The sequence below is a fragment of the Ctenocephalides felis genome, unplaced genomic scaffold (assembly GCF_003426905.1).
Source record: "Ctenocephalides felis isolate EL2017-DRISC unplaced genomic scaffold, ASM342690v1 CF-g0.4_SCAFFOLD_01170, whole genome shotgun sequence".
Classification (NCBI taxonomy): Eukaryota; Metazoa; Arthropoda; class Insecta; order Siphonaptera; family Pulicidae; genus Ctenocephalides; species Ctenocephalides felis.
In genome coordinates, this window is record NW_020537324.1 from 49,351,387 (window position 1) to 49,378,051 (window position 26,665).

The 26,665-nt window shown below is 30.7% G+C and overlaps 1 protein-coding gene across 1 annotated transcript in view; it reads left to right on the forward strand.

Moving 5' to 3' along the window:
* LOC113368303 (amyloid beta A4 precursor protein-binding family B member 1-interacting protein) overlaps positions 1-26,665 on the forward strand; it is a 517,505-nt gene that overhangs the window by 66,210 nt on the left and 424,630 nt on the right. Inside the window, exon 3 of the mRNA XM_026609849.1 lies at positions 10,693-10,742. The gene's annotated coding sequence lies outside the window, so the exon portion shown is untranslated. The remainder of the gene's footprint in view (positions 1-10,692; positions 10,743-26,665) is intronic.

A 26,665-nucleotide genomic window follows, 5' to 3' on the forward strand; every position in this document is an offset into this window, starting at 1 on the left:
TATAAAAACGTTAGAATAAAATGTAATTAATATTTTATTTTAAAAGGATTTTGAACAGGGATATACTGCCAATAATTGAATTGTGTTCAATGATGAAATGAAATTTTTAAATTACATTTAAGAATTCTCTATCTGTGTGTGTATTATTAATTTTCAGTAGAGTAAGTTATAGTAATAGAAAAAATATCGAAAATGAAAATTTTTATATAGCTTTACCTTTCAAAGGATTCTCAATATTTTGGCATACCTTAGAAAAAATGGATGTATGTGTGTGTGTGTGTGTACGGATACAAATTTTCGTCGACGTTTTCGGGAACACCGATCAATCGATTTGAATAATTCAAAAAACATTCGATTCGTATTGATAAGGAGACGTGCTGATTAGTTTTTGGCGAAGGCAGTTCTAGCCGTTCCCAAGATACGGGACAAAAAATGCCAAAAACGGTAACTCCGTACTTGTATTGACAAGATCAAGAACTGATTACATTTTTGGGAAGGCCGGTCTAGCGGTTATAGACTCTCAATAAAAATAAGTTAAACTAGCTGTAAGTGGAATTCTGTCTTGAGGCAATTATGGCATCGTGCCTTAAGGCAAATTGCTGAAACTTCCCGTACCGTAACGAAATGTTCGAGGAATATTGAATGTTTTCAAATAGATTATTATAAATATTGTAACATTGTCTAATATGTATAAGAATTATATCAACTGAATTGCAGAGTTGAAATTATTTGTAAAGTATATTAGAACTATAGTCAGAATTAGAAATAAAATCTGAAATATTTTCGATATACAAAAAACTCCAAAAAAAAAAAAAAATGGAACAAAATTTTTTTTTCCAAAATCAATTATTTTGTTAAGACAAGCAGAAAGTTCTTTGAATCATTTAAATCGGACGCTTAGTTCTCTCAAAAATTGCCATTTTCTACATATTTAGCTCCGTATCTTCAAAATGGCTGGGCCTACCTTTGCCAAAAACTAATAAACACTTCTCCCAATCATTACTAATTGAATGTTTTTTAGATCATTCCAATCGGATACTCCGTTCTCTCAAAAATTCGATTTCTATTTTCTGCACTCTTTGCTCCGTATCTCCGAAACGGCTGGACCTGCCTTTGCCAAAAACTAATCAGCTCTTTTCCCTATCAATAGGAATCGAATGTTTTTTGAACCATTCAAATCGGTTGATCCGTACGCCCGAAAACGTGGACGAAAATTTGTATCCATACATACATACACACACACACACACACACATCCATTTTTTCTGAGGTATGCCAAAACGTTCAGAAACCTTCAAAACGTCGAGAAATGTAAAAATTTTCTCGGCCCATTACAATAACTTACCCTACGGGAAGTTAAAAAAATGTCATTTGGCGGTCAAAAATGTTTATTGGACATATGTACATCAAGTTATCTGATACTTTATAGAGATTTTAATAATGTGTACACTTTTTGTGTAATTTTTTTTGGGTTCCGTACCAAGATTTTTGATTACGGTACGGGAAGTTCCAGCAATTTGCTTTAAGGCACGATGCCATGCACCCAGTTTTGATTAAATCATGGTTATATAGTAGTTAACTGTTACTTTTGAATGGTCTGCAGAAGGTAATGGCTTCAGAATCTTGTTAATGCGCCATTTTATCATGAATGCGTCTAAATTCGCCATAAAATCGGAACATAAAAGTGTGATGTGCCTCGATTGCAAATATTGGCAGCAGGAGTGATTTGTGTTCCACTTCGCGTCGTTCATAAAATATTCACAACATTGTAGCTGAATTCTAGAGACGGTAGAGACGCTACAGCTGCACTCCCGATATTCTCGCGGATCGTGCGGATAAAACTTACGGATTTTCGCACTGCAGTTCCGCCTACTGTACTGCACTGTAATCCCGATAAATATTCAATAACAGTTTGACTTGTTCCCAAGTAGGTGGTAAATATATTTACAATATTGAAAATATGCTTTCTTTTACTATGTAATACAAAAAATATTCTTGAAATATTGCTATTGTATTGCTTTTTTCTGAAAATCGATCAGAACTAGGTGTATTCTGCAAGCGGTGTTTCTAACGACCCACTGATTATCCTTACGAATTGAAATATATTATTATTAACTTCTCGTTGGGTAAGTTATAGTAATCGCAAAAAAAATCGAAAATGAAAATTTTAATATATCTTTACGTTACAAAAGTTTCTGAACAATCTGGCATGCCTTAAAAAATGCATGTATGTGTGTGTGTGTGTGCTTGTTCGGATACAAATTTTTGTCGACGAATTCGGCAACACTGTTCAACGAATTTAAATGATCCAAAAAATATTTGATTTTGATTGATAAAGCGACGTGCTGATTAGTTTTTGCCCAAGGCAGGTGCAGCTCTTTCGAAGATACGGCCAAAAAGTGCCAAAAATATTTTTTTTTCGGAGAACGGAGCGTCCGATTGGAACAATTTAAAAAACATTATACTTTTAAATAATTGTTAAGCTTTTTGAATTTAATTTTTGGTATTAGAAGTTGCAGCAATTTGCCTTAAGACGCAATGCCACTTGCTTACTTCTGAACGGTATTAGATTTTGTAGGTGTTTCTGAAGCGATTGAGACCAAATTTGGAAAATGTACCCATGTGTGTGTGTGAGCCGATTTTTCGATTTTTTGTCTAAGTTTGCTTCGATTTCAAAAATTGAAAAGCCTCGATGTATTACTGTAAGCGTTGATTAGTTTCGCACTATGATCGACCAAGCCGTTTTTTGTAACGGCTAATTACTGATTAGCAGAAAAGTGAAAACTATTTCATCCTCTTTTAAGTCCGCAATTCTGAATCGATTTTAAAATTGTAATTCGAAACAAATTAGTTAGATATCACCTGATTAGTTTTTGATAAATATGATCCATTCCAGACCAATTCTCTGTAATTAAATATCGAAAAAAAATTTGGACGATTTTGATGAAATATTTCATTATAATAGGATCATACACATACTAAAGCATTACGGCTCTACAAGTGATTTTATTTTAAAAATTCATCAAAATTTGTAAAAATATGATAAGTCGAAATTTAAGTTAAAGCCCAAAGCTAATTTTCAAATTAAAAAGTTAAATAATTTATTCAAATAGCGATCTTAATTTATGTAATGTGACTCTAGATGATGTCGCGAAGTCGTGACCCTGCTCTTGCAATCTGATATAGGGCAGCAGTGATGTCCATTTCCACTTGAAAATATAGATCAACTAGCTGTAAGTGGAATTCTGTCTTGAGGCAATTAAGGCATCGTGCCTTAAGGCAAATTGCTGGAACTTCCCGTACCAAAAATTATTAATTTTTTAAAAACGATTAAAAAATAAGATTTTTGAGAAAGTATATATATATGGACAAAAAATTACTTTTTTTTGAAAAAAAAAATTTTTTTTTCTTTATTTTGACATATTGTGGAAGATCTGAACTTTTTTTCAAAGCAATCGTACTGATTTAACTGCATAGGGACAAAATATAAAGCGCGTAAGCGCCGCGTCGCTGTCTAACGCATAAGCATTGGTACGGAACCCATAGGAATGTTAACAAAATGTATACCTATTGTTAAAATCTCTATAAAATATTTGATAATTTGATGTGCATATGTCTAATGATCATTTTTGACCGCCAAATGGCTCATTTTTTTACTTTTTTCTCTATATCTCCGAAACCGCTAGACCTACCTTTATGAAAATTTTATCGATTTTTTATCTTGTGAATACAAGTGAAATGTTTTTTGAATTATTTAAATCTGACGCTCCGTTCCCTTAAAAACTGAGTTACCGTTTTCGGCACTTTTTGCCCCGTATCTTTGGAACGGCTAGACCTGCCTTCGCCAAAAACTAATCAGCACGTCTCCTTATCAATACGAATCGAATGTTTTTTGAATTATTCAAATCGGTTGATCCGTGTTCCCGAAATCGTCGACGAAAATTTGTATCCGCACATACATACACACACGTACATACATACACACACACATACACACACACACACACACACACATACATCCATTTTTTCTAAGGTATGCCAAAATGTTCAGAAACCTCTGAAACGTAAAGATATATAAAAATTTTCATTTTCGATTTTTTTGCGATTACTATAACTTGCCCTACGGGAAGTTAAAAATATGTTTTCAATTGAAAATAAGCCCATTTTGGACACTGCGCTGTGAAATGGCAATGGCAAATCTCTTAAACTATCTCTGAATCTAGTTAGAGTTTATTCCAGCTCATGGACCTGTCCTAGGGCTTAACTACCCTTTATTATGTCTATTATTTACACATTTCGAGAAGTTCATGCAACTTGCTCCGAGTCAAAATGCCACTCACACCTAGTTAGGTATATAGATTCAAGTGAAAACTGTTATTCGGGAATCGGAAACATTGTGGTTGCAAGGTGTTAAAGTAAAAAAACACTGGGACACCAACAATACACTTAACAACAGCAGTTAAGAGTTTACGAATTTGAATATTTGAACTAATTTTATATTTACTATCAATAAGTATTTTCATCAACAAATTTTCAACAAATATTCTTCCAAGAATTTGCAAATAGTCTTTCTAGTGAAAACACCCGCTCTTTTTATGCAGAAATTGTTATTGCAAATAAGTAGCTTATCCATAATCTCAAGTTAGTTTATATTATTTTTTTAGAGGTTAACAATTCGTAGACAGTTATTCTATTATTTCTCAAAATACCATTTCAATGTTTAGACACGGATATTGACCAGACGTTTGCCAAACATTCGCGTATTTTGGAGTGCCAGACGTTAATGGAATTACCGATATAACTTAACTATTTATAATTTACGAATTTGCAGGAAATACTCAATTTATATTTAGAAATGATTTATAAATATTCACATACGCGTACAATATTTTAACACACTCGATTCAGCAAAAATCCAGGAAAAGTAAATTAATAATTTCCATTAACGTATCTGGATTCTAATAATATTAGTATCAGTATATATTTTTAATAAAATTAACTAGTTTTCTTCACGTTACAGTTATACGCATCTGTGATAACATCTATATCCCATTACATTGCAAATTGATTATTTATAATTGAAACAACATTTTTTGTGTTGGTTGATTTATTATTTAATTATTTGCTAGTATACTTGATAATGTAGTGTAGAATGTTGTAAAAAAGAAATATCTTAGTTTATCTTTTTTATTCAATAAATAGACTTGGAAATTTATTCAAATAGTTTGTTAGAAAATTTTATTGGCTTCTTGGGCATAATTCAAAATTAGCACTCAAAAGCAAAAACTTCGTTTATAAAACGATAATAATTCCCATCTGGTCATATGGAATAGAGCTTGGGGCTGCTCTAGCAAATCTAACGAGGCATTGGTAAAGCGAAACCAGTAAAAACTACTTAGAATCATAGCAAATGCACCCTGGTAGGTTAGCAATAAAACTCTGCATGATGATATGTATGCGTTATATATTAAAGACTTTTTAAAATTAAAATCCACTGATCATCATCACAAATTAGGTAGGAAATCACACCTCAGTTCAGTCGTTGCTCTGCTGCTCCTTACGCCAGTATTAAGAAGAGGTCTTAAGGTCTGTTTTTGATCCAATAATTTGTATCTAATAGTAATTACCCACAGAGTTAACTACTATCTATAATTGTATTTAACTAATGCATTTCCAAAAAAACTCATAGAATATATTGATTGTTAATAATGAAAGAAATAAAACTAGTTGAAAGTGGCATTTTGCCTTAAGGCAAGTTGCAAAAGCTTCTCAACAGGTATAATAATTAACCTAAGCAATCGAAATTCCACTCCGGTGGCATAATTCATATTAATTTTGGAATTTGCGAGTGGAAAGGGTTAATAATTTAAATGAATGGTAATTATTTTTTACAAAACTAGGGGAGTTTTGTAGGCTGTTCATTTACTTCCAAATTCATTTCTAATTGGAACTTGATTGACTTCATCACATCCCAAAAGCAACTTTTGACAAACTGAAAAACGCTAATCCTCATCGAGATATGTCGAATTGCTCTTAAATTCTTGAAATTGGTCCAGCCGTTTTTGAGAAAACGTCGATTTAAGGTAAAAAATCTATTCACATACACACACATTCTTTTTCCAAATTTGGTCTCATTCAATTCAGAATGGCTTGAAACGTAAAATAGCGAATCGGATTTTTCCATGAAAACTAACTCCTGCTTCGGGAAGTTAAAAAAAAGTTTATCACTGTCTTGGCTTTGTCAAAACTTTTTCGTGTTCGTTTAAACTATTTTGGATAATATAATTAACGTCAGTTACGCAAAACTTATAAAAAAATGAACAGAGGATATAGTAATGCTTTATCTAAATTTTGTGGTTGATGGTATTTCAAATGCAGGAATAGGCTTTATGAAATTTTAATTGATTGTATACGCTAGAATGATTTATTTTGCCTTCGTCTTGCACGCAATGCCATTTAATTATATTGTGTTGCCAAAGTTTGCTTCCATTTTTTTTTTAAAAAGTGCTGTCCCGGCATAAAAAGTTTAGTGAACGTTATAAATTTCGTCCTGCTACTGTGTACTTTTTGTGTCCCTTTACGTTTTTTCAGACAGGTTGGAAGTTGAACAAAGCGACAATTCACAAAATAGGTATCGCACTATATAAGAGCTGTAAATTTTAAGCTGTTCAGTTTATTGCTTTAATCTGACGTGATTACGTTAATTGTAGCGATTTTTCGTGTCCGATAGGGTCAAAGCTCTATGCGTGACCGTTGAATTCGACGGAAAATTTATTGATGGGGATGCGGCATCTGATTTTTATCGAGTCGATTTATTTTTGTACATTATATCACGCATAATTTATATTGTGTGTATAAAATTGTTGTGTTATAAGCATATTTTGTATTTTTATTTGACAAAAAAAAATATTGGTATTTGCTTGCGGTCATCATAAAAACGAATATTAAATCTAAATGTTTGAAGTTTTATTTGCGGTTATTTTTTATATTGTATACAGTTCATGCCGAAATAAAAAAAATGTACTAAATTTTAGTAACAGAGTACAACCTCCGCTTAAGACCTGTAGGATTCACTTATTTGGTTTTGAGAAAAATATTTTGACGCATTAGCATTTACAACATTTTCAGCATAATACAAAATTTCGAATTTCTCTGGTTCAATAACATTTATTGTTTTTATTTTAATTACAATCTGTCACACTTAGGACTTTCAGCAATTGTTTTGACTTTTCTTATTATATGGATCTTGAATGGATGGCAACTCAGTAGTTGTCCAGTTCAGTTATGACTAATTATCTATACGCGAAGTATTATACGAAATGACTTTTTATTATATATGCAACTATACACACGAGAGGCGATTTTCACTTGAGGCTATATTTGAGATCTATAACCTCAAGTGGAAATTCGACATCAAAGTTGCCCGATGTCAGGCTTGGCGATAGCAGGAATTGGTTCAATAACAAACTTGATCCATCAGAATAGACACAGACCAGGATAGCTATGTTCGATTTACTTGCTTTATCACAAAGTTTCTCAATTGAAAAAATAGGATTTATCTATCATTAATATAGGAAGTAAATAATTAAATATATCTTAGTGTGCGTAAGTTTGCAACAATTCTATACATCTTCAAAATGATCAAGGCAATTATTTAAATTCCAAAATTCAGTGATCTTTTAAGCCACCAGCAATTTTGCGTTCATCTCCTATTATGCGCTATTTTAAAGCTCGTTCTTGATGAAGCCATTACAATAAAACTATTTCCAATTTATCAAAATTCACTAATCTAGGTATCTACATACCTTCTGTTTTTTACTCTGCACACCTGTTAATATGAATTTTTCTTTAGTGACGGAGTGAAAATACAAAAATTAAAAAAGCTGAAGACTTTTACGATTTTAATTTCTACAAACTACATACAATTCATAAAATATTTCCTAAAACTTATGGGTTTAGTGAAGCTCAAACAAGAATATATCATTATTATTTTTTTATTTAAATTATGAATAGCAATCAAAATAATATAATTGTATAAGATCACAATATTAAAATTTTTAAGAAAAAAAAATCTCCAAAGAATCACTCCATTGAGTTACCATCTAATTAAGGCTGAGACATGTCCTTCGAGCTTTTGAAACGTGGTACCTTATAAACTGGTCTCAATACCTCATTTGGATGTTTTTTAATTTTTTATATATGAGTACTGCTACTAACTTTACTTCACTTACGTAACGTACCTTACGTGAATTAGAGACGTACTCAAGATGCACTGTAATATTGCCTAAAATTATGATCGTATTTGCTGCATTTTACCAAAACTGAGTTTAATTTGTACTACATTGGTCATAAAATGATTTTGAAAATGTGATCTAAGGAAATACGATAAAGACTTTGAATTTGTTCATAAATCTTTTCCACAGACTTCGAATTTTACCGATTCTGCTCTGTACTGTATAAACCATTCTAGCATATTCATATTTAATGAAATATTAAAACATAACTTGGAGATATAAATTTTTTCTCCGCGAGCAAATTGTGTTTTTTATCGTCGGCGTCGCGTCGTGTAAACCTGAACTAATAATATAATACAGGAGTTCTGCTGCAGTATTTATATTTATATCGTTCACTTGCCGGTTGCCGCTAAGAGCTATAGGTCTACGAGGACCGGTTGCTGTTGCTATCGCTAGTTATTAGCGTTTTGCTCTTTGTTTTGCGTTTCGTATAAGTCATATAATACGCAACATATATAAAATATCAAATTATCACCGGCAATTTAATATAGTTTGTTTTATGGAGAGATGAACTATTCACATTCACTCTTGTAACACTTATCTTATTCACACTTATAGATCCAATGTAAAACATAAATTCTAAGGGTACATTTTTTACGGTTATAACACTGTATATAAATTTGATCTGGTATTTTGTCAGGAATATTCATCAGCAGAGTTGGATTAACTGATTAATTGCCTTTTCAACTTAAATTACTTTTCTATTTATTTTATTTTCTATACCTTTGCCATAGTTCAGTTATATAAAAAAAACTGTTGAATCTTATTTAAAATTAAAAATACATCTTGTAAAAAAATTACATAACGTATAAATTAACTAGTTGGTTTGGTATTTAGCCTTGAGGCAAGTTACATGAGCTTCCCGATATGTGTAAATAATCGACTTAATAAAAAAAAATGTGTAAATAATATACTTCATCAATCCTACTTAAAAAAAAAGATAATATTTTAGCAAAGTTTGACGAATTTTTAAAATTAAACTATTTGTCGTAAGGCCGTAATATTACAGTAAGTTCTATAAGACCATGATGTATATCGCCAAAAAAAGTTCCATGAAAATCGGCTTAAATTTTTTTTTCAACAGTTAATTACAAGAAAAGGGCTCGGTAGATTTTTACCTAAAATTAATCAGTACCATTCCCAACTAATATCTTTCGAACAGTTTTTGATTTTTTAAAATCCGTTTGGTAGGATGAGCTTAAATGTGGACGAAAAGTTTAACACTCTTTTTCAACAGTTAATTACAAGAAAACGACTCGGTAGATTTTCACCTAAAATTAATCAGTACCATTCCCAACTAATATCTTTCGAACAGTTTTTGATTTTTTAAAATCGGTTCGGCAGGATGAGCTTAAATGTGGCTTGGCAGATCGTCACAAAACTGACAAACGATAGTCCTCACCGAAATACATCAAATAGCTTTTAAATTTCTAAAATCGGCTCAGGCGTTTTTGAAAAAACGTCGATCAAAGGACTAATTTTGACAAATGCCAAAAAAACGATACCAATTTTTGCAAACTTTGACGAATTTTTAAAGCTGAACCAGTTGTCGTAGGGCCGTAATATTTTAGAATGATATAGAAGACTATGGTATCTACCGTCAAAAAAAGAATCATAAAAATCGTCGAATTTTTTTTTTTTAACTTTATTACAAGAAAACGGCCCGGCCGATCTCTACCAAAAACTAATCAGGTCGATTCCCAACCAATATCTTTCGAACGATTTTTGAATTTTCAAAATCGATTCAGAACTGCGGACTAAAACGTGGACGAAAAACTTTTCACTTCTTTGCTATTAACGAAGAAACGGCTTGGCCGATCGTCGCACAAAACTGACAAACAATAGTCCTCATCGAGATACTTCGAATGGCTTTTAAATTTTTGAAATCGGTCCAGCCGTTTTTGAGAAAACGGCGATTTACGGCAAAAAATCTGTTGGTGCACACGCACACACACACACATACCTTTCCAAATTTGGTCTCATTCGATTCAGAATGGCTTGAAACGTCGAGAAAACATAAAATTAGCGAATCGGATTTTTTTATGAAAACATAAACTTCTCCTTCGGGAAGTTAAAAATAGATTAAAAACTCATAAACTAAACAACAGTACTCACAACTAAAATAACTAATATTCCGAAAAAATACTTTTGTCATAGATTTTCAAACATTTATTTGTTTTTTTTTGTAATTAAAAATATTTAGAAAATCGTTTTATGTTAAAGTTAAAGTGAATGACAGTTGCTTCTCATAAAGCGTAAAGAACTTACATCGATAACTGAATAAATAATGCAAAGTATTTTTATTTTAATAAGAGAAATATAATAGTCGTATGAAAAAAATTAGCATAAAATATTAAGTATATGTACATCAAGTAATTTATATTTTTTTACTATTTCAGGTAACTTTTGTTAGCATGAAAGTACAATCTAATCAAGGCATCTAAATCATGTAAGTACAATTGTATTAATTGATATTTGAATCATCGAATCACCGAATATTTTGTGTGTATAAAAATTAAGTATTTACTTAAATTAAACGCTAAACATTGAACATACTTCTCATTCTATTAATGAATAATTTAGTGAAATCAGCAAGATATCTAAATACTGTGGTCTATCTTTAATTATAACAGAATCCAAAATGAAATTTTATAAAACAAATTCATGTACGTTCATAGATAATCGCAAAAATTAAATACAAAGAAAAATTTGGTAATAATGTAATAAACAAATTAAATGAAGTTGACAAGATATGAAAGGATTCCTTGCTTCTAACTTTTATTCTAATGATATTTCTAGCTGAAATATCAATGATTTCTAATTGCACTGGTTTCTAATTCAAATATTTTTAAATATCAGTGAAAAATAATTAAACTTCAATTTATCTCAAGATCATTTTGAAGGCCATTTTAAAAATAAGATGTGTGTTAATTGACCGCACCTTTGTAATAATAAAATACTCGAGATAAATAAACTAATTCTCAATAAAAATAATAAAATCTGCCTCGCTTTTATCGCTTTTTCTGATCACTGTCGCTTAATTCTTTTTTTAGATTTGCCTTTCTAACGAAAGTTTTAATTAAACGTCAATTTGTAATTGGATACAGGGATACTGATAAAGATCTCAATTTAAAAATTAATAATCATAATTTCAAATCGAAGTACAAGTCAATAACAATTTACTTCAATATTATTTTGTAGAAACGGATTTATTTATTAATGAAAATCTTGCGACCTGCTATAGTCTTATTCAATTATCAAGGAAACGCCCAATCGACAATTGTACTTTGGCTAAGAACAGTTACAGAAATAACACCAGCTTATCCAATATATCAGAATGAATCTATACTAAATGAATTGATAGATAGTCGGGCAATATATCAGAGGCCGCCGCCTATAAATAAAACACGTAGAAATGTAGGTAATTATAAGGAACCGATACTAATCCAGATCGCAATCTCGATATGTTGGAAATATGAGTGGGCGTTCCCGTTTTCGAAAGGAAAATTCTACCTCGGCGCTTACTTGAGTGCCTATTTGGCTGACATTCAGATTTTACCTAGCGTTTAATTAAAATCTGATACATATATATTTTTGATCTTATTGAGAAAGCTGTTAATTATCATGCTTTTATTTTGTAATTGGATTTTATTTGAATCTTCTCTCCTTGCAAAGTAATCATTTTCTTTATTTTTGCACGATATTGTTTCAGTCTCAACGTTCTCTTGCTTGGATTTATTGGCAAGCTTTGAATAAGAAGTAATAGCGACTTAATATGAAAATGGAGTAATAACTACAAACGTCGCGAAATATCAAAATTACACAAAATACATAAGTATAGTCATTTCCTGACTTTATTCAAATCTTTCAATATGGCACACTACTGGCAACTTTGAAATCATTCAAATACTCTATTGGCTTTTTATTGAAAATTATAATAAGAATAAGATTATAAATGCATTGTCTAAAAGTCCTAGGCTAGTGAATCACTCAATGATGAGAGTTCTATTAAATACACTATTTTCACTATTTATTTACTTGTGACTTTTTATTAATAATTAATTAATTAGAATTTCTCATCCTAAATTGCAAAACCAACAACTAGATAAAGAATGGCAACATAGAAATAAAGTTTTGTGGTTATCCCTGGGATGCAAAGTATCTGATATAATTTGTTTACAGCTAGTACTACTAATTTTTTATGGTATAAAGCCTATCAATAACTATCTAACATGCTTATGTTTATGTAATTTTAAAAAACTGTAGAATAAATTTCTATTCTTTTATCCGCAAATAGAGCAGAGCTTAAAGGTCCAGGGATAACATGGTTCATCATCGTCATATCAAAAACAAGCAAAGTATAGAATTTTTTAAGGATACTATTTTAAAGTAGAGAGCAACAGATTTGTATACAGCCATCAACTTAATTCTAACAAAGTCGCTATCATAAGATAAATGGAAATGTATCAATATGCATACCAAAAGTTTTTTTTCGTTGGTAGTTTTTTCTGGTTCTGAGTTCTAGTTTATAACACCCTAATATAATTTTTTTTTTAACAGTTTCTTTATATGACTATTTTCTAGAATACCAACTAATTTTTTGCATTGGCATAAATGTGAACAATAAGAAATAGTAAAAAAAAGTAAAAGAAGTTAACAAATACTACTTTACAATAGATAAATTAAATTAATAGTTTGACCTCTGCGGGTGACTTTTCTCGAATTGCCAGATCAAGGTTATATACAATGAGATCTTTGTAAAAAAATGTTGCTTTTATTTTGTTAAATCACTTTTAAATTAAAAAAAAATCATTGGATCTGTTTGCCCTTTGGCTGCACCTGTTTACCCCGCTTATGGGGTACAGATGATACTATTTATAAAAAAAATAAAAAAAACATTTCTGGAAATTTTGATGAACATAGTTTTTTAGATTCATAGATTTTTTTTAATATAGACATATCTTTATTCACGGTTAAAAAACTATTTTCTGATTTGTTATACTGCTTTGCTTCTGTCAATCAAAATTTTGTTTATTTGTCTATTTACATTGGATTATTAGAAATTAGAATAAACCGACTTAAAATAAGCCATTTATCGAGGTCTATGGTTGTGATAATTAACTTCCCGAAGGAGAAGTTTATGTTTTCATCAAAAAATCCGATTCGCTAATTTTATGTTTTCTCGACGTTTCAAGCTATTCTGAATCTAATGAGACCAAATTTGGAAAGAAGTATGTGTGTGTGTGCGTGTGCACTAACAGATTTTTTGCCGTAAATCGCCGTTTTCTCAAAAACGGCTGGGCCGATTTCAAAAATTTAAAAGCCATTCGATGTATCTCTATGAGGACTATTGTTTGTCCGTTTCTTCGTAAATAGCAGAGAAGTGAAAAGTTTTTGTCCACGTTTTAGCCCGCAATTCTGAATCGATTTTAAAAATGCAAAAATCGTTCAAAAGATATTGGTTGGGAATCGACCTGATTAGTTTTTGGTAGAGATCGGCCGGGCCGTTTTCTTGTAATAAAGTTTAAAAAAAAAATTTCGACGATTTTTATGATTATTTTTTTGACGGTAGATACCATAGTCTTCTAGATCATACTAAAATATTAATACTACAACTGGTTCAGCTTTAAAAATTCGTCAAAGTTTGCAAAAATTGGTATCGTTTTTTTGGCATTTGTCAAAATTAGACCTTTGATCAACGTTTTCTCAAAAACGCCTGAACCGATTTTAGAAATTTAAAATCCATTTGATGTATTTCGGTGAGGACTATCGTTTGTCAGTTTTGTGTGACGATCAGCCAAACTGTTTCTTTGCAATTTAAGCTCATCCTACCGAACCGATTTTAAAAAATCAAAAACTGTTCGAAAGATATTAGTTGGGAATGGTACTGATTAGTTTTAGGTGAAAATTTACCGAGCCGTTTTCTTCTAATTAACTGTTGAAAAAAAAAATTAAACCGATTTTTATGGATTTTTTTAACGATATATACCATGGTCTTATAGAACTTACTGAAATATTACGGCCTTATGACAAATAATTTGATTTTAAAAGTTCATCAAAATTTGAGAAAATGAGTAGTTCTTTTGACATTTGTTAAAATTAAAGTTAGACTATTTACTTGGTATAATGATAGTCTTTGGTCTTGAACATAATATACCATTAAAGTCCTGGAAACTGGTTCAATTATAAAAATTATTGATTTTTGAAAATTTGTTTTTAGAAAATACTCCGAGTCAAAGTGTTCGTTCGTTTTCAATTATGTGTAATAAATCCACTCGGAATACTTTTAATGACTCATAAATTAATTTATTTTTTATTGATTAAGTCGATTATTTAAACATATCGGGAAGTTCATGTAACTTGCCTCAAGGCTAAATACCAAACCAACTAGTTTAAAAAATCATTTTCATAATTATTTTTTGGAAAATCATAAATCTTGTCTGATCTATAACGCTTGGTGCATTCAATTGTGAATAATATAATACAAATGATATCGATCGAACTCCCAATCAGTATCGAATCTAATATGTGATTTCTCCACCCACTAGATGCACCAAAATACAGATAGTCGTAACTTGCAATGTCCGTTCTCTTGACAAGTTATTATTAAACCTATAACTTTCCTGCTTGCTTTGAAATGTAAAACTTCGTTAGTTTTGCGGCTCTTGATGTCGACAAATTTCTCTTTGAGATTCCGAGTCAAACATCGACTAATCCTTCTTATTTATCTATTTAAGCCGTTACAGATCTCTTCATCTCCGCCTATGCAACTCCCTGTGATCTTCAAATTCGTATTTACATAAGTTAAACTGCAAACAGTATTTCGGTAATATACATAACATCAATTATGATTGAGGCTGATGTCTTCTAGATGTTCAACATTCGCTTTCGCTTTCGGTACACTTTGCCTAAAATCGGTTCACCCTTTGGCGATATCTTTGTGGATATTATATCTTTGCAACCCATCACGAGCATCTGCTACCTTCGAAATACATGGCTGGCAGCCCCTAGAAGGCATTATAGATTCAGCTTGATACTGTCATTTTAAAGTCAAATTCAAATGTGATATAGAATCAGATATTAATGCAGTTGTCATAACTATGTCGTAAAGTAGATAAAGCATGTTCAATATAATAATTTAGTGAGGACAGCTTTTATGTAAGTAGATAAAACTAAATCTGTAATAATATACTGAATATAATTTAAAATGGTAGATATTACTGTTATATTACGAGTTGACTGGAACAGAGGCACATTTTATTTATGCCATTTCGTTTTCGTCGATTGCAGTGCGCTATTTGTTGAATATCGAAAGTAGTTTGTAAGATCAAAGCTACATGTTCTCTGATGTGTTTCTGTTGTATTTACTTATTTCACCTAGTATTTTTCGAAAGGGCAACCCAGCGGTTAACCATTCTCCTTTTTATGTGTAGACTACATCAGATATATCAAATAGCGATGAGCATAAAATAAATGTGTTGCTATAATACTCACGAAAGGCCTTCTCTGAAATCGTCAACCTTAAGTGGTAATTTGATATCATACTGCTTGGTATTGAGCTGGGTGAGGTTGGAGTAAAACACGAAACTAATTGACGCTAGCCCACGTTCTTTACTTCTTTAAGATGAATTTGGGATGATCTAATAAGAAAGAAAGCAAGGCAAAGTCTTGCTTGAAAATTTATCTTAAAAGCTCTTAGAACACTGAAATTTAGATAATAAAAAATGAAACATATTTAATTTTTTCGTTACATACCACATAAGTATATTAAGGAGCACAACTAGTGTAACCGCCTAAAAAAGGTAATTTTTGGGAATTTATATTAAAAAAAATACTTTATCAATCATTTCAAAATTTTAAGAATATATTTACACATGTTTTAGGAATACATAGTAAAATTTTTGAAGAAAAAAATTAAATATTTTTTTAAGTTATGGTCGATCTCCAACGGCGCGAAAGAAAGGCCCTTCACTGCTGCAGTGATTCCGACATTCTACGTGGATGAAATTAAAAAAAAAATCCCATTAAACTAGATAATATTGTCTGTAAAATGAACTTTGATGGAAAAAATCAAAAATTGATAAAATGGCGGCGTTTTTAAAAAAAAGTCGAATTTTACCCAAAATTTTGGTCGTTTTTGAACTGCCAAACTTCGATTTTTGATCCGATCAAAAAATCGATAGTTCATTTTACATGTAAAAAAAAATCAATAGTGATCGGATGATTTGTTTTCGAGTAATCACTGCAGCAAATTCGGAAAACGCTGTTTTGAGAAAAACGCGTTTAAAAATTAAATGATCGTTATACTATATATACTATATATATACTCTATAAACGGCTGTAACTCAAAAACTTTTTAAGATATCGATTTAAAATCTTAGTATGTTATTTGTAAAAATTGAAAATTCTAGTTTTTAAAAATTTCACGCTAGTTGTGCCCCTTAAAGCGCTAAGGACATTTTTTACAAAAAAAAGTATTCAAGATTTCGTAAGTGGTATGGTAATTGGTAAAAATTAAGAAAAATATATATGAAATATATAGATTAATTTTCTCTACCTTCAAAGCAATGAAAAGAATAATTTCGGTGCAAATTTCTGTCATAAAGTAAAGATTATTTTTATTACAATGCTGAAAATTTGATCAACAGACTTCAAGTCCTGATACAAATTACTCGAAACAAACAAGACTAGCTGATAAATGCTAAGATCGTAAAGAATATTATTTATAGATTCAGATAACAATACTCGAATAATTTCTAATTAAACTATTCATTCATTCATTCTCGATTCATTCTAGTGTAGAGCACCACGCCCATTTACGAGTCACAGTCCGTCTCGTAGACTTTGACATTGACTTTGAAAAAAGAAGTGAAACTGCTTTGTATATATGCATTAATTTACATACAATGATAATAAAACAGGCTCAAGCAAACATCGATGTTATATTTTTCAATTGTCTGAATGGGAATGAATGAAAACACACGTGCACTAATAAATAATATTAATACGAGCTTTATTGTAAATATTCAATTTGTCGTTTTTTCACTGTTCTTGAGTTGAGTCATGACTTGGCGCCTTTTGATATTTGTATTGACGGCTGTTGCATATGAGTTTTATGTGTGGTGCAGTGCAGGTCATTACATTTACGCCCACACATTTTGTAGTTTAACCAACCAAAAACAGTCTTAATTTTATGTGGATTTATCTAAAATTAGAGAATAAATGAATTGCGTCATATTTTTGTATTAACACAATTATATCCGAATGCAACTTGTTCCATTATTAACTTCGCGTAGGGTGAGTTATAGTAATCATATAATAATCGAAAATGAAATTTTTGGCCTATCTTTACGTATCAATTGTTTCTGAACATTTTGACTTACTTTAGAAAAAAATGATGTGTGTGTAGTAGGTATGTATGCAGGGCTGGTGCCACCTCGAATGCAATGCATGCAAAAAATGTAGGCGCACGCCTTAGGGGGCGCCAAAACGAGATTTTGATACGAAATTTATAATATAGTTTTTTCAATATCATTCAAAAAATATAAACTTTACTTGCATGTTTTACTAATCTATGACAATATTATTAAAATACGTTAAAAATTTCACTTTAAAACAACAAATGGGAAAGTAAAGAGGAATACATACACTTCGTTTCTTACGATATCAATTAGGAGAAGTTTACGATGCGATTTTGGATATTTTGAATAATGAAACATTGAATTAAAATAATCCAACATGAAGTACGAGCGCTATATTTAATAACGAAAGGCTAGAATTTTTTAAATCTCTGATTTGCTCAATAGAGTGAATTGCATAAATTCCTCAAAATAAATAAATAAAATGTTTCAAAACCCAAATATTAATATTATTGGAAATAATTGTCAATTTAAGAATATTCTTGCAAGCAATAAATAACATATTGATATTCTTGGATGTATTGAAAATAAAAATTTAAACATAGTTCGGCAGTGTGACAACGATAGAAGACACAAAAATTTGATTATGAGCACCTTCGAATTGCCTCGATCTTCTGAATAATTTTAAAATCATTGTGTTTTTGCGTTTTTAGTTTGCATATATCTAACTTTTTGTGTACTAAACACAGAATTATTAAAAAGTATTTTAAAAAATAATGTAAATTTTTGTATAATATTAATGATGATAACTGTTTAAACAGTCAAAATAATAGGGAGGGCGCTAAAAAAATGATGGCATGCGGGCGCTGGGGACCCCAGGACCGGCCCTGTATGTATGTATGTAGATTTGAATACAATTTTTCGTCCACGATTTCAAGAGCACAGATTAATTGACTTGGAAAATTCAGAAAACATTCGATTTGTATTGACGTGCTGATCAGTTTTTGACAAAGGCAGGATAAGCCGTTTTGAAGATACGGGGTAAAAAGTGTCAAAATCGAATTATTCAAAAACCAATTTGTTTTGACGGGGAAAAGAATTAGTTAAATTTTTGGGGAGGCAGATGTATCGGTTTCGCAGATGTAATAAAAAAAGATGAATAAAGCAAATGAAATTTTCAAAAAAATTTGAATTTTTTTATACTTTTAATTTACGATACGGGTAGGTAGGTAGGTAGGTAGGTAGGTAGGTAGGTATTTACGATAAGTTCAATTTGCCTTAAGGCACGATGCCAGGCAACACTAGTTTTTGTTATTATTCATGTTAGACTCTTTTGTGAATTAGAGCTTTGAAATTTCAACCTAAGGTCCCGAGTTCAACAACAATATGATTCCAAGCGGAGATGATTTCAATTTTTACTTGAAAATATGGATACCAAAATGTGTCAAGTGGAAATAGTCTCTGAAGGCATTACTGCATAATTAAAAAAATCATCAGTATTGCAGAAACTGTAATAATAAAATTCATCACATTAATATGGGAACACCGCTTGGGTTGCATTCTATAGAAAAACCACTTTATTTAAAAAAGTTAGCCCACCAGTTTTTATATCACAATATAGATACAAATCTATTAATAAATAATTCTCTTTTTATACTCTATTGGTATTCTTTTTTTACTAAATTGATAATAAGTTAAAAGTTGGAGTACCATACTATTATATTTTTATTATTATTATTACTATTATATTATATTTTTATTATTTTTTATGATTAAATATTATTTTTCTCAACAAATTGTATGGAACTACTTATTGTATCGTAACCTACCTGTAAGATGAAATTGAATGCAAAATCAAATGTATTTTATTACCTTTTCTCTCAAATTCCAGGATTGTTTATGGATATATCATGTGATTACGTTATATCTTTGCAAAATCATAATTTATTTACTGTCCCTATTTCGGATTTCGAATATCATTATTAGCATTACTAGGATGTGAAATCCATAAATGGTACTAGGCTAATAAGTAGAGTAATAAACTTCCAAGATGCATTCAAATAAACTTATCTGCGGTCGAATCAATTTTATGTTCCATAAGTTTTCAATTAGCAATAAAATCTTAAATGTTACTAAATTTGTTTCTAAATTATCAATTTATATATTAATTTTCTCGATTTGTCACATATAAAACTGCATGATTTATTACGAAAGTGGATTCATATCTGTTGGTCGAAGATATATCAAAATAGTAAAATCAAACAGAAAGATAGTAAATTGAAGACTGCAAATGATTCGTGTTTATAGTAATATGCTGTCAAGAGCCAAGCGCAAATACTATAAATCTTTAAAGGACTGTAATTGAAAATATTACTTCTTGCTATAGTTGTCAGCGCCCATGTAACATTATCAATACGAAGCGTGATTTTGCTCATTTTGAACCTTGACCTTGCGATTCAGTCGAGCGAACGCAAACTGCGCTTCTTGGAAAGGGCTTGGCCATATGATTATTGATGTCATTCCTAAAACAATTGCCTAAATAAATAATTATATTTGATAATATAATATCAACACCATTACATGATGTTGTTGTCTAGACATTTTATTTGAAAACTTCGATGTAATGATTTGGGACTTTTGATTTAAGAATTTTTCAGGTATAATATTATGTGTATTACACTAATTAAATTAGATATTATACTCCTGATTTCTAGATACATGACGTAATCCACTTTTTGTCAACAAAGAGTAATTTTCATCCATAATCTTAAATTTTTCAAATTTATTTTAATTTATAGTAATTTTTAATAAATACAAAGTAAAATCATTTTTATGTTAATAGTTTAATTATACGTTACACCGTTTATCAACTTTCCGTAAGGTGAAATATTGTAATCGTTCAAAATGAAAATTTTTGCATATCTTTACGTTTCAGAGTTTCAGAACATTTTGGCATACCTCAGAAAAAATTGTGTGTGTGTTTGTGTTTTGTGTGGATACAATTTTTTGTCCACGATTTCGGGCGCACGGAACAACCGATTTGAAATATTCAAAATACACTCGATTTCTATTGATGGGAAGATATGTCCAATTTATGAGTATATAACAGCGAAGGAGATCCATTTTATAAGAAAATAACACAAATAAGATTTTTGGAGAATTTTTTGAATTAGGAGGTTTTAATTCTTCAGGTAACGTACTCCGACTATTTATAATATTGGCAGCAAAACTAACATAACTTTCCTTTTAATCTTAAATATGATTTTTAAATCTAACTTTTATATTCACGTTCAGCACACGTTACTTTCATCACCTCTTGCAATTTTATTTAACTTTTCATTGTCTCCTGAGTGCCAAACCCTGAAAATACTGGGCGCAATATCCAGAACAGAATGTTGTTTTTACATTCGTCTGAAAATAGAAGTATAGGTTTCTATTATATTCTAAATTGGTAATATAAAAATAACAATCACATTTTATAATATAAATATAATTTGTTGCTCTCATAGTAAATTCTCATCTTAGTCTTTCTTAAATTAAAAAAGATGGTAACCAATAGTAGAACATTCAAAGTGTTCAAACAAACGCAATAGCGACGGGGTTATAATCAGAAGTCCTGCGTTCCGAACTCACTTCGAGCAGTCTAATGTCAAGCAGTAGTGACATCGGTTTTCACTTGGAAATGTAGATAGAAATGTTTCCAAGTGAAAATAAAAACCCGATATAGCATCAATAAAAATTTAAGAATAGTACAGAAATTGTAATAATAAAATTCATCACATAGATATAGGACAACTGTTTGGATTGCCATTTATAAAATTTCTTCATAGTTTGTAAGTACTCACTTTCACACCAGTTTATAGAACCCTTAAGTTCTTCATAGTTTGTAAGTACTCACATCATACCAGTTTATAGAACCCTTAAGTTCTGATCGCTGTTCAAACACAATAAAATGATCGTATGTCATTAGATCTTTTTATTTTGGATATAAACTACATTTCATGTTTATCATTGTTCGACCTTAATGGTTACTGGTGTATGAATCGAATCAAAACTCTTGTTCGCTAGTGGACTATTAATTATTTCTTCTAATGACGTGTTCATAAGTTTTATTTTATTGATCGGGTCATTAATTCCAATATATATTTTGAAGCAACAAAATTATACGCTTTGACCATTTCCATTAATTATATTGCTTGTCATCGATTTATGTTCGGATTGTTAATTTTTGATGAACACTGTCGACAGTTAACCTACGAACCGGCTGGTGATATATCGTTTACTGATTTTCGGGCAGCACTTATAAAATTGTTGACAAAAACGAAAAGATCGAAATCAGTTTTTGTTGAAATTATAGTATTTGTTTCATAATTATTAATATAAACTTTTTATATGGTTAGTATGAGATGAATTATTTGTTTTCAAAGATCCTGACCATTTTATCCTTTATTGAACAAAGTAGCATATGTTTGTTGATTTTAAATATATTATGTACATATTATAATTTTTTAGGAGTGCAATTATAAACGAATCGAACATACCGAGAAAATATAGAGAAAATTGACATTTGTGATCAAAATTGGGTCATCGATATATGCCAACTATGCAGAACTTCTGCATAGGTCTTAACAATAAGCTAAATTTGTTTTCAATAAAATCTAAACTCACATTGATTAATTCACTCTTCTATTTCGTAAAGGCTATTTTAACTTTATTATTAAAAAATTCCAGCATTAATTAAAGATTAAAAGGAATACATGAAGATGATAATTTCAAGTATTTGAAAAAAGATTTAATTTTTTCAAAAATTAAAAATATATTGTTATACATTCCCGAAAACTGTTGTTGTTTTCATGAATTTTTTAAGATATTTACATGTATGATAGCAACGATGAAATTTTATTGATTGTTTTGCATTGTAAATATGAATTCTTTAATTCATTAATATAAATGTTTCATGGCATACCGTCACAATCATAAAAATACTTAACCTCAACTTTATTATGAATGATTTAAGTAATTGCCTATCTGTGACATATTCCTTAATAGTCGGGGCTTTCAGTGTTAAGTTTTTGTATGCTCCGATTAAATTTAATATATTATAGATTTCTGCAACATTTTTGCAGACTCATAGTAAGTAGGGCAGGCTTGGTACGGTTGTGCCAGGATACGGTAGGGACCGTCCTTATAATAGTTGAACTATACTGATTTTGAGATATGGTCCAAAGGGAGAAAAATTAAGTATGTTTGTTCGAACAAGTTCCCATTATAGTCTTGAGTCAGTATATCCTACATTAACATGATCTGTAAACGGCATTTACGCGTGTAGACGGTATTGCGTTTGAAGAGTCAAAAGTAAGTTTTTTTTGTTCGATTTCTCACCTAATAATTGTTACTTGGATACAGATATATAACTTTGTTTGTTATTTTGTTTGTAAGTTGAACATTAATAGTTAATTACCAGCAAATAGTGATGGTGTAGATAATTTAGCTTAGTCATGACGATGATTTCTTTTCAAAAGTGTACCTTGGGTATGGTTGAGACAATTGTTGTAGGTACGGTTGTGGCGTGTATTTTTGTCCTTTTCAGGTGAAGATTAAACCAAAAGAAAAATCAAACTTGACTAATAAGACAAAATACGAAAGAGAAAGGGAATAAAAAATTAAATACAAGAAAAATCATTTTTCGCAAATCTTTCTTGTTTACTTTGTTAAAAAAATAAGTTTTGTTATATGTTGTTATATTATATTTAGTATCTCCATGTAGACAAATGTTCAAATCACCACTTAATTTACTTTCCTTCCAGCTAACTGGTAAATTAACAAACTTATTGCTGATCAAAAAAGTGACCCACAACCATACCCACAACGGTACCCATTCTACCCTATAGAAGTTAATACATATAGGTTGATGTTACGTCAAAGTCACACATGAGATATTGAAAATACATGCTGCAGGAACATCAACAAATTCTACAAATTCAGGGTGAACTATTTTTCTTTGCCAAAAAACCTATTAAATTTTTAGAATAATTGTTATCAATCAAATTGTGCACAACAAAGGTCACTAGTATTCACAACTAGTATAGTGTTTTGCAGCTTACTGTAGAAAACGAAAATTTTCGTCCTTTTTCGGCCATTGAACCGAAACCCGATAACGATGTAAGAATACCGAGAAGTGTTTAATTCTCATAAATGACCGACAAATGACTACAAACAATATTTATAAACATACTCTAATAAGAAACATTTTCTTTCATTACGATACGCATTCCTTGTTTGAAAATCAAGCCGAGCGTTTTACATTTCGTTTGCGTTTGCTTTTAGCGGTTTCTCGCCTTTTGCAAGCCCCTACCTCCTACCTACTATGTACTACTACTCTTTCATTTCGTTCGGTCGTTTAGCACTTTCATCGGACCAAAGCGGAGTTCAGGGCCAAAGCGAATACATTTTAAAACAAATCCGAGACGAGAGTGACGCATGGTAGTCACCGAGTAGAGGGCTTATATGACATTTTCATAATGAGAATTTACTTCTTAGTAAAGGGTTACACGGCGACAGACGATTACCGGCGTTGTCGGATATTGTTGGCAGTTCCAGTTAGTTGCACCTAGTTGAAGAGTCAGTGAATGGGTTGATACGAGTTACAATGCAATGACTAAGTGCTTATTCAAATTTTAAATTTTATTGAAAAATTATGAATTGTTTGAGCTTGACATTATGTTAGGTATGCTAAAACTCGAGATCAGCTTAACCGATTTGACCAGTTTTAGTCTTGAAAAATTCGTGGTAGTCCAGAATTAGAAGGAAAGCTGAGAAATTATTTCAAACTTTGCGTAGAAACTTTACATTTTAAATTTGAAGAAATTCGATAGAACCGGAAAAACGAAGTCTCAATTGATGAATGTGAAGGTGGCCGGCTTATGTGCCAATTGTCAAATGAATTTTGACAAATGATTAGGTTAGGATTATGGCTATGGCGTCATGTTCAACCTTAGACGTAGGAGGAAGTCCCGTAACGCCGGACGGCACCAAGGACCGGACACTTTATATAACACGTATTATTTAAGCGAGTATAAATCTTTTTATTTCAAAATACAAGTGCAACGGGCGCGGGGGGTACACAGGTGTAGGATCACCCGCCAAGACTCAACTGTGACGGCACACGGCCACGGCGGTAGCAACCCTTTGCTGTTTTAGGCGCAAAATCACGGCGTCACCTAAATATCAATGGAAGTAATTCTAGCATATTTATGCATTTACATTTGTGTGGTATGCGAAGATAGAAGTTGTACTAGATTGTTTTCCGTAAAATGGTAGAATATCATTAGATCTTTTAACCAATTTTAATCGGTGCCATCAAATGAACGAAAATGTCTGTCCCTTAGCACCGGACACTAAGTTGTCCCTTGGTGCCGGACAGTAAAAACGTATTGATATTTCTTGTGATAATTTACGTAATTTATTCCAATTATTTAATTTTGTTCTGTATGAGTGCTAACGGTCACTACATATCCCCATTTTTCGTATTTCCTATTCAAAGAATGAAAAGCTTATTGTGAATGCACCAGCTGAGAGCATCAGTGTGGCCCAGCCAAAAGGGTGGATGAATAGTACCTTTTTTTGCATTATCTAAGAATATTCGTCAAAGACACATGTGCAGACATTCCAAAGTGTGGAGATGGCTACATATGTAATCAATGCAGGTTATTTTGAAATGTCCGGTACTAGGTGCCACTGTTTAAGATCATATTTTTTGATAGCAAAGTTTGATTGATAGTATTATTTTGTCGAAATTATTTTTTAGCTAAGATTGCGGTTTTGTTAATTTAGTTTGATTTCTAACTTTGTTATCTAACATAAATCATAATTTAATAAACATTTCGTAAAATATTTTTTGATCTATTTATAAATAACCTTAGGTGTTCGTCACTTGGGGACACTTCCCCCTACTTTTATTTTAATATTTAAATAAAATTATTTTTTAAATGTTATAATAAAAAACACGAAATTACTTTTCATACAGTCCCTATTAATTTTAATAGCATGTTTTAAATAAATATTATTCAGTTGAAGTTAGTAGTTTTAGATACTTATTAATTCTATACAAAAGTAGTATTGAACGGGTCGCATTTCTATATGTTACTAGCTGACCCGGCAAACGTTGCTTTACCATATGTAAACAATTACTAGAGAATTGAAAGAATTACTAATTTATTGTAAGTATTTAAGGAAGATCCTGTGTATTGACGTTATTGACATTTTTACAGCCGAATTTTCTTATTTAAAATGTTGTCAATTTTAACTCAAAATTTCGACACAAGTTATTCGACAAAATGTCCTCTTATCTCGATTCCAAACTTGGAATCTTTATTTAAAAAACTTAAATAAAATAAAATAATCTAAAAAATGTTCTATGAATACAAATAAGTATAAGATTATACAAATGAGTTCTTCAATAATGTTTCAATAATGTTTTTATAATTAAATAATTTTTATCTAAAACATTCTATTAAATTTAATTTGACATAATCTGTCAAAACCATTTGGCATTTGACGTATGAGACGTATAAACAATATTTAAATTAAAAATGTGATGATTCTACGCGGTTTTGAAATAAACTTTTACCTTCCGCACAATTTCTGGATTAGCACAAATATTTCAAGACTAATCTTGGCCAAATCGGTTCAGCCGTTTTCGAGTTTTAGCATACCTAACATAATATCGAGCTCCATTTTTACATATTAAATGTTAAACATGACTTATAATTTAAACAATATCAAAGCATTAGACCTTAGTTAATATGTTAATTCATCTTCATTTTATACATTGGAATTTAACAGCATATCTCAAATAAAATATTACAAAAAGTACATTATCAGAATTTGAATTATGTATTCCGATCTATCTTTGCTATGTGAATTATAGAGCTTGTTACGAGAGCTATCCATGCTTGAAATGCCGATATTTCCATGTCAGAACATTTCAAACGGAAATATTTATACTGGCAAT